The sequence below is a fragment of the Porites lutea genome, chromosome 3, assembly GCF_958299795.1.
Source record: "Porites lutea chromosome 3, jaPorLute2.1, whole genome shotgun sequence".
In the NCBI taxonomy this organism is placed as follows: Eukaryota; Metazoa; Cnidaria; class Anthozoa; order Scleractinia; family Poritidae; genus Porites; species Porites lutea.
Genome location: NC_133203.1, coordinates 22,251,677 through 22,261,819, shown reverse-complemented (window position 1 = coordinate 22,261,819; position 10,143 = coordinate 22,251,677).

The following is a 10,143-nucleotide window of genomic DNA, read 5'->3' as shown; positions in this document are numbered from 1 at the left end:
TATACCTGCAAAATTGACTTGGTTTCTCTTTACCTCAGTTTACTTTGATAGCAGAGTATCTTAAAAGGTTTAGTTGATCAAAAACATGCTAAAACAGCAAAATCCACTCAGCTTTTGCTTGTTCTTGCTGGCCTCCATGATTTCCAGATCGTTGCAAACTGTATCGTGCATGCGTGAAGTGTGGTAGCAGGAAACATATGTTTGGTGTCAGTCCTTTTCATCCGAGTTGGCAGTCAAATATCTCAATCTTGAGCAAAGAAAGATTCAAATATACCTTCCCCTGGGAGAACAAGATCAGTCACATGGCCAGTGTGTTTTTGCAATTTCCAATAATTCCCATAAATTCCAAAGACAGTTTCCTCCAAACTTTCAATGATTGGGAATTCCTAGGAATTCTGAAAAATTCCCACTGGTATTTTCACCTATTCTTAAGTATTCCCAAATATTCCAAAGTTTTTTATGTTTCCTCATTTGTATGTCTTGGAATAAATTGGAATTCCTAGGAATTCCCAAAACTCTGGGAATTAATTCATTTTGCTTCATGCCCAGCCAACCCCCTCCCCTACCCCCCACCACCATTGGCTTTACATTGATAGGTACATAAGGCTTGCACTGTTCTTGTTTACATAGTGGCAAGGTAGCTCAGCTTGTCGTTGAAATAAATTAAATTTAGTAATAAAAGGTCAAAAAAAGGTCTTGCTGTGAACATTGAATTGTTTGTTGATGTTGTGAAGTTGTGCACTGATCATCTTAATGTTGAGAGTATGGCATTGTGGTCGTTTTAATGTTTGTTAGACCACAGTCTTGTTTTCTATTTGGTTGGATCTTGAAAGGAATTCAAAATTGTAGAAATTCTGTATATTTTAACTCTGGATGGAAACTGCAGGACAGTTTTGTTGTGAAACATCATGGAAACTTCCTTGTAGTAATGTAGTAGTAACATAACAATGCTTTAAATTTCTGAATTTTGGGGTGCCAACAAGTTTTAGTAGTGCTGAGTTGAACTTTCCTAATTGTGTGGTCAACTTTTTGTTATGTTTAAATTATGTTCAAATTTGCCACATCGGGTAGGGACAGATTGTTACACTCCAGTTCAGTCTATTGTCATGCCTGTCAAGCATAATGCTGATACTTGCATTAGTGAAGAGGTCACTAATATAATGAATTAGTTATAATAAATAATGAAAAAGACATTACTGCAGTGGATGATTAAAATGGTGAAAATCTTGTAATAAATGTTATTGTCTAGAATAAGAAAGATATATATTGTGTCCAACAAGAGGAGCATGCATGCTAATCTCCAGGCCCGGGTTGCTCAAAGCATGGTTAGTGCTAACCAGCGTTAAATACCATGGAAACCGATACATTTTGATACTTCTTAATCAATGGTTAGTGCTAACCAGGCTTCGAGCAACCGGCCCCAGGTTGTTATTATGCATGCATCATATCTAGCAATGATTTGTTTGGACTTTTACTAACAGTGAATAGAATGCTGAGAATGCAGTTTGGTAATGCATGTTTGTGTATTCTATTATAGGTCTAAACTCATCATGTGTGTTTTAATCATTAATCATGTGACATGAAACTTATGCAAGTGCAGTGTTTCAGGAAAAACATTTTCACCTTCAATTGTTGCGACCTGCATTCTTTAACATTTTATTATTGCAGGCAACAGGAGGAGGCTACAATCCTAAATGTCTAGGTTGTTATTACACATGCGCTGTTGTCTATATGTGGCCGATGTTTGTTTGCACTTCCAGTAAAAATGAATGGAGTGTAGAAAATGTAATTAGGTTATGTGCGTTTCAACCTTCTACCTCTTGTAATGTGATCATGCATGTTTTGACCATCTGTGAAGTGAAACTTATGCAAAGCAGACTAATGGAGCAAAAGCATTTGTACTTCTGATTGTTGTCACCTTCAGTCATGCTCTCTAAACCTTTGCTTATTTCTAGTTACTAGTTTATTGTTACCTTTAAATTTTACGTTTGCAGGTGCGTCGATTATCTGTTTAATAATAAAAATAAAAAATATGTCATTATTGTTTTATGAATATTGAAGTGTTTAGTGTAAAATTTGTGGCATCATTTTAGGTGTTCACAATAATATTTTTGCTGATCACATTGATATGAAGACTTTTGAAAAGAATAACAATCAATGTACTTAAAAGTATTGAAATGTTATACTCACATCGAGCTGCATCCCACTCAGGAGTGTTCTGAATACGCTTGAGTGCTATAAACAGAAAATGCATTTAATGAATAGAAGTAGACATTACTTACAGTTATTAAATATTATTTGTTGTATTTTGTTAGGGAATTGTAAATGCAGTTGTACAATCCATAGTAGCTGGAATGCATTCTAACATTAAATGCAGTGTCATAAATTTTTATCTTGGTTTTAAGTAGGTGAAGGTGGGGAGGGGGGACTGGGGGGGTCACAATCTTCTGCTTCCTGTACCCTGTTCTCCGACTGCCCATACTTTTTTGTCCGTTTCTCTGCTGACTCGCACCCTTTATTGCGTTTCTCCCATTATGATGTAACTCATGGTATTTTTACTCCATATTGTAATAGGGAGTGCTTTGGCCTTGTCCAAAATAAAAAATTGTGTTGTAAATCAAACCACTCTACACTCTCCAGCATGATTATTGAAGCGGCATTCCTTTGACACAAGTTTACACCACGTGGCAAAATCTTCAGTGTTTTCAATTGTGAACTACAGTCATATGGAGCAAGCTCCCAGGAAGATCTTCCATGGATGGATTTTTCCCCATCAAACTGAAAATACTGAGACAGATCAAAGTGGTTTTCGATGACATTTGACCTGACTTGTGTTGTCATTCTTACACAGAATTTTGAGAGCTAGCAAGAGAAATGATACACTGACATGAGTGACACGGTCAACAGATGTGTGCATGTGTCATGCTATGTCATTAATGTCCTATGATGTAAGTGACTTGGAAAGGTTTTTATTTTCACAGGAAGTAATTCTGTGTTTTTTATCCCTAATACAAATTTTCATCTTTTTATTTAGTTTTCTCAAATATGAAATTTTGCTTTAAGCTGTGGAGAATGTTGAATGGAAGTCAAGAAATGTTGTTGTGTTCATTTCATTGACTGGATGTAAGCAGCAACAAATAACAAAAGATTGCATTTTTGAATTTCTCTTTCATTTCCTGCTATTGTAGAGATCCCATTTCCTGTCCTTTCTTTTCCCATCTCTTGTGTCCCTCCCGCCTCGTGTTCTCCTGGGCTCCTGCCCCCACCCCACAATAAGTAGCATGTGCTTTATACAAGTGAATTGATTCTGAAGGTATTTATTTAAATTCTTTTGTTGCTTCATTTACACTAGCTTTTGTGCTAATAATTATGTTTAATTAGCTTGAAATAATGATGCATATTTGCCATTGTAAAGTTATATTAGGAACTCTCATAGTTAATGCACCATGCTAAAAATGTTGCTAAAAGCATTATTTCTGATAGTAAAACTGTGCTGTGTATAAAGTGCATGTTATACCACAAGATTGTTAGTTGTACTTATTTTTGGTATATAATTAACTTGTCTATTGATATACTCTGCTTTATTTTGTATAGATTGAATAAGAGAAATTGTGATAAGAATGACTCAAGAATTTTCAAGAGTCGACCCAAGGATTGGTCGTCAATCTGCTTGAGCAAGAGAAGCTGTTACTTAGGTTTTGCCCTTGCTACTGTGTTAATTTCCTGATGGATGATCAGCTAAACTAGCTGAATAAAGATTGGCTTGATAAATGCAAAGGAGTTCCTATACTTAGAGAAGCTACTGCAGCAACAACCAGGCAGGGATCAGAAATTCAAGTTCTGGATCATAACATGGCACTGCAGATAGTAGACCTGGCTGGAAAAGATAGCACTGTTGCAATTGCATCAATTGATGACCCAATGTATTACTTCTACCCAATGAAAGATATTTCTGATGGTGAGTGAGAACTTTACAGATGATTATCAGTGTCATTACTACTGAGGAAGCAAGATTTTAAAGGGACACTTCTATACTTATAGGATAGGATACACCATATATGACTTGTATGTTTGAAAGTGTGTACATCACATATTAAAGACATCATATAATATTCTAAGTCATTCCTATTAGGGGCTGGGTCAATTTTCTTTGGGGGGGGGGGGGGGGGTTCATTCAAATTCTGGGGGGTAGTGAAAAAAAGACAGTCTTCTAATTTTAGGCCTCCAGAGGTTGGCATCTCTGAATTATTATCTTAACTTTTTCCTTAAAAGAGAGATTGTTAATATCAAAAAAATCATACATTTGCTTTAAACTTAGCTAATGCAGCTTACTTCCCTTCTAAATACTCTTCTATGAAGGAAAAAACAACTTGATTTGAATTTTGCCATCCCTCCAGTGCATCATGGGTAATTGAAAAAATGGCTTTATATACTGAAAAACTATATTTTTTTGTAAGATTTCAGTTGAAATAACCGTAGTAAGGAAAATTAGGAAGAAAGAAACAATAAAAAGAGCTTTCTAGAATTTTTTGACGTATTGTAATGCAAAATGGAGTTATGACTCTGCTAGTCATTGATTTGTTGTGCATATTATTAGTCTTGCTTGTGTAGGCAGCAAGAGTCATAATCTGGAACAGAGTTTTTGTTGTATTCAGGACAGAAAAGGGGGAGTCATTGTGCAACACATTCCTTACAGAGATTGTGGAATCTGGAACTAAGAATTATTGCCTGATTGAAGTCATACATTTTTACAAAAGCTTTAGAAAGGTGAAATTTAGGACTTTTCTGAAAGTTTGGAACAAGTAAAGAATATACTCAGTGGTTCAAAAAAAATACGAATCTTAGTTAGCAAAACTGTGATATAGTTAGGTGTTCTAAATTTTGATTGTATGCAAATGGTGTGGTGATAAGCGTGCAGTTGATTTTTGGTGATGATTGAAATGACATGAACAGTAAATCACTTTTTTTGATCTGTGGCAATGATGTGATTTCTCTGCAATGCAGGTGCTTGAATTTTTTGGTATTACACACAGATATAACCTGTGATTGCAGACATAATTCTAGTCGTAATTGCTAACACATACTAAATCAATTGAGAAACAAAAAGTATCAGTGTTGATAAAGTAGGAAGTAAAAAACCTTTAACAAGTAAGTGCTGTTTCATGTAGAATTAATGACCTCCTCATTTGTTGATCTAGTCTTGAAGAAACTGATAATGAATGGTGCTGTAAGAGCATTCGAGTAATCATAATATATAATTAAAAGATGTACTAAATTAATTGACATTGTGTACTAAGTATCATGTGATAAATATAACTTGATTCTTACCCAGTGGCACTGTAGCTGATTTTCTTTGTACTAAAATGGATTTAAAAAAATTGATGCTTCAATTTTATAAAGAAAAGACTGAAACAAAGAGATTCCTATCTCACTTTACTGTCAGAGATGCAAGCATGAAGATTTTACTGTTTTAAAAATTGTGTAGGACTAAGAGACTAAGAGACCTTGTATTGCTTTTATCAGAAATATAAGGATGGAACTCATTTGCAGTATCTAACATTTTTTAAAATTCTTTGTGTTATAGGCAACATGAGAAATTTCAATTCTCTTCCTTTAATTTGCTAATTCAATACAAGCAATTGCATTCAGAAAGCAATAATAATATCCTAGTTATTATTATGATCATCAACTGTCTTTCTTCACCCCTGTCTACAAATGCGTACTGTTTAAAAAATGCTGGAGTGTAACCCTGCAATGCACTACCATTCTATCTGCAAGGGAGTTCTTAGGTATGCTTCATGCTATTAAAAGTAGTATAAGGTCTGGCCATGTGGGCCTTTTACTTGTCTGCACCATTACCTAAGTGACTTAAAGGTTGCAAAATAAGTTTACCTTCATTTGTACTGGTTTGTGTTGCACTCTCTAGGGAAAGAAATGTAGTTGTAAAATATTATAGATAGACATTTATCCAGTCAATAGCAGCAGTATCCATCTCTTGAAGAACTGGCATGAGTACCTCATTGGCAGTACAAAACAAGAGAATACCTTAATGAGGATTGCTAGTGTTGAGTGTAAACTTATCATTGTATCTAAAAAGTTTATACCTCTACTGTCCACCATTTGAGCAAAGAATACAATGTTGTTGTCTGAAGAAACAAAATATTAAATTATTATTAAAAATTCAGTTAATGGAACATTGGTGAATGTTTGCACTACTTAAACAAAATAAGAAACATTTGTCTTTGGTTTTGACATTAATTTCCTAGTTGTAAACATTTTGATGCTGATCTCAAGAGTATTTTATAGAATGTAAATATTTTTAGGAATCTACCTTGGCACTTTTTTTGCGAAAATGATTTTATCTTACGAAAACTTTACCTTGCAGTTGTACTGGATACAGTCTGCATGCTGTTGTATAACCTAGTAGTACTGGTTTTGTATCCATTTTGTCGATCGCTTCAATGCCTATGATAATGGTAAATATCTTCTCATTATGAAAAATGTTTTTACTTAGAAATATGTTTATGCTTGAGTTACAAATAAATTTCAAATAGAAATGCAAAGATTAGGAATAACGAGTGTATATATTTCTGTTAGTGTGAAAAGTTAACTGTCCTTTTAGTACTAAAAGTGTAGACATCAGTTCAGTGGCAATGAGACAATAAGTATATTTTGAATTTAGAAGCAAGCCTTCACTCATCACTGTCATTTGAATGGACCCTCACTCGCCCGAAAAATTCATTGCGACAAAATATTGTTTTCTCATACTCGGAGATGATACCAGTTTCTTTTTCTTTCTTTCTTTCTGTTTCTTTATTTTTCGTTTTTATGTCATGTTATGCTATGTTATGTTATTTATTTTTGTTATTATAAATTTTTGCAAAAATTGTTTTCTATCTATTGTTCTTTTTATTATTATTATTATTATTATTATTTATTAGTATTATTATTATTATTTTTATTTAATTAATTAATTATTTTTTCATGTTCCGGGATGTTCCGGGATGTTCCATGTTCCGGGTTTTATCGACGCCCACTTGGGACAGGCTACTATCTGAATGCTTGCAACAGGCTATCACGAACTGCATGTCCGAGGTATGCAAATTTACAAAACGCTGATGATGCACGTACAAATCGAACAAGACTTTCCGTACTAGTATCCTCTTAAACGACAATTTTTTTCTCATCTTCCCCTCCTTTATTTTATGGGACACACGTAATCCGCTGGAACGAGGATTGTTTCTTGAAGTAAGAGAGCAGGTATTCAAAACTAAAGTGAGGCGGAGAAATCCAGTTTCCTGTAAAAGGCAACGATTTCCCAAGCGAACACTGTCGACGTAACTGGATGTAAAAAATTCTTGTGAATTCAACCTAAACGTTTCTTAGAATATTTGAACTGATTGCTGGAACTGTACGCAGCTGTACGAGAAATATATTCCGTGTTTTGGCCAAATTTTTATGCACCAAGGCTTTTTTGTGTTTATTTAAGCTTAACTCATAAATTTCTTTAGTTATTTAAGAGCTTCTCTGAAATGTGTAGCAATATTTGTTCTCACGTGTGTACTTTAAGCGTTTTCTGCACTGCCAAAGCAAAGATTGAAAATAATTTTATACGCTATCGAACGGTATTAGAATTAACGAGTTCAATATTCAACTTGATTCCATGTCACCTTGTTCTTGTCGCCTACAAACTATCTCAAAGGTCATGGTTTACTCGCAGCACTTTACATTGCATTGGAATTACTACTCTAATAACGATTTATTTGTTTCTTGTAACTGTACGCAGGTTATCAATCTAGCCACACTTCACGTTCTAAACGCCTATAAAATGCAACTCGTACTGCAGACCCTGCCGCAGATCTGACATTGTTTTGCCTAATATGTCGTTTCACGGTTACCTGCTATCGGCTTACCCCTTAAGTCGTTTTGCTTATGTCGTTTTGCGAACACTTTCAGTAACTGTAATTTTATTTTAATCCATATACAGTGTAGCAATTTTTGTCCGTTGGTCCACTTGACTCCTCAGAAACCACTTAAAAAATATCTTTTTTCTTCTGCTTTGTTGTTCACAATCTGTAAAAAGCAATTTTACTGTCACACCAGTAAAATGCAGTTAATGGAACATGACGCTAGTTATCAGTAACCATTTCAATAAAGCAGTTGTGTAGTCAACTTGCCAAGGTCATCAGCCTCTAAGAATTACTTTGTTTTCTAGTGTAGAACTTTACGGCCTTGTTGTTTTAAGAAGGCTATAGTACGATTCACAGCATTGGCCAATTTCTTCAAATTACTATTCATAGCTAACACTTCACGCATTCAACACTCAGCTGCCTTGTAGTACAGCCTTTTCTACTGGCTATGCCAGCAGACATCCATTTATAGCCTAGAACAACTGTTCAGAGTTCACTTGAGTCCACTTTGGTTCTATTGTTCAGCAAGGTTAATGCTCAGTATATTATTCTTGTAACATTTTTATAATGGCTTGTCCTCGCCGTACTATTTCGCAATCAAACCGTGCATCTGAGGTGACGTCAATAGCACCTCTCAACGTTATCAAGTGAAGTGCTCAAACTCCATCTTCAAGCCCAGAATCAAGTCCCCATTACAGGATCCAAAGGGGAGCTGCTGAATCATGTGCAGCAGACCTTGCCAGGAAAAGTCGCTATATGAACTATCTTTTTTCCTCTTCTTTGTTTTTCACAATCTGCAAAGTACATTAAAACAAGAACTTAATGACAAAAATAAATATTTACAGTACATATTAATCAATAACAATTTACTCACTTACCTTAGCTGATTTCAGAACATGTGGAAAAAAAAAATGATCCCACCATATAGTGGGATCTTCATTTATTCTAAAAAACTACGTTGCTGAATGGTGCACTCTCCAAAACTAACTATATACTACGTAGCTTACCAACTACTCATCCATTCTTTCTTATATTGTAACTACTAAAATTTACTCACTGAACAGAAAAGTAATATTTCACAACTTTTATATACTCTTCATAAAAGTTTGGAAGTGAATGTAGATTATAGGAAAACTAATCTTCACTTCTACCCTAACTTTTCTTCTTTGCAATAAATAACTGCTTATGACTGTATACAAATAATTGTATCTCACAACTTGATGACTGTACATTTCATAGTTTGTTAATACATTGATAAATATTCTAGAATTTATTGATGCAAATTTATTACTTCTCTATAACCTCTCCCATAATAATTTACACATGAATAACACTGGAAAAAAACCCAAAAATCCAATGTAGTTTTTACTTGGTTTTGACATGCATTTTGTAAAATCCAACCTCCCATAATAACCATGTTTGGTTTTAATCTGGTTTTTTCCTGGTTTTTCTGTGAGGTAATAAAAATCACTGTTTTTTCCCTATCCTGGATATTAAAAGAAACAGCTTCACCCTGGGTATTGAGAAATCCAACCCAATCCAATCCGGATATCTCATTTTCCTGTGCTGGATTTCTACTAAATCCAAACTCGGATTAGGTCAAAACCAAAGTGAAACTTAGCAATCTGTTTTCTTTATTTTCCAGGTTTGGTTATTAACTATGGGTTTTGAGATATCCTGCTTTGAAAAAACACAAATCTGGATATCTTATTTTCCTGTGCTGGATTTCTACTAAATCCAAACTCGGATTAGGTCAAAACCAAAGTGAAACTTAGCAATCTGTTTTCTTTATTTTCCAGGTTTGGTTATTAATTATGGGTTTTGAGATATCCTGCTTTAAAAAACACAAATCTGGATATCTCATTTTCCTGTGCTGATAAACATCAATAAGACTGTTTTCATATGTATATAGGCTTGGTTATAGCAACACTGTATATCCTGCTTTACAAAACTGAATTAAGTCTTGGTATTGTGGTAAGAGTTCTCAAGTGTCTCTCCACGCATTACCCACCCATTCACCATTCACAATGGACAAAAGACTGTTTAAATGAATAGTCTCCTTCCTTTGTGGCCTCTCTCTTACCCAGAGGTGGTTAGCATCAAAATTGGGATGATTTACATAGAAATAACCTCCCACCGTTGATCTATGGTAATTCACTTCTGTTATTAGTGCCCTCCATGGGTCATCCTCATCATCACCAATCACAGACACAAAATCACCAACTTGAGGGTA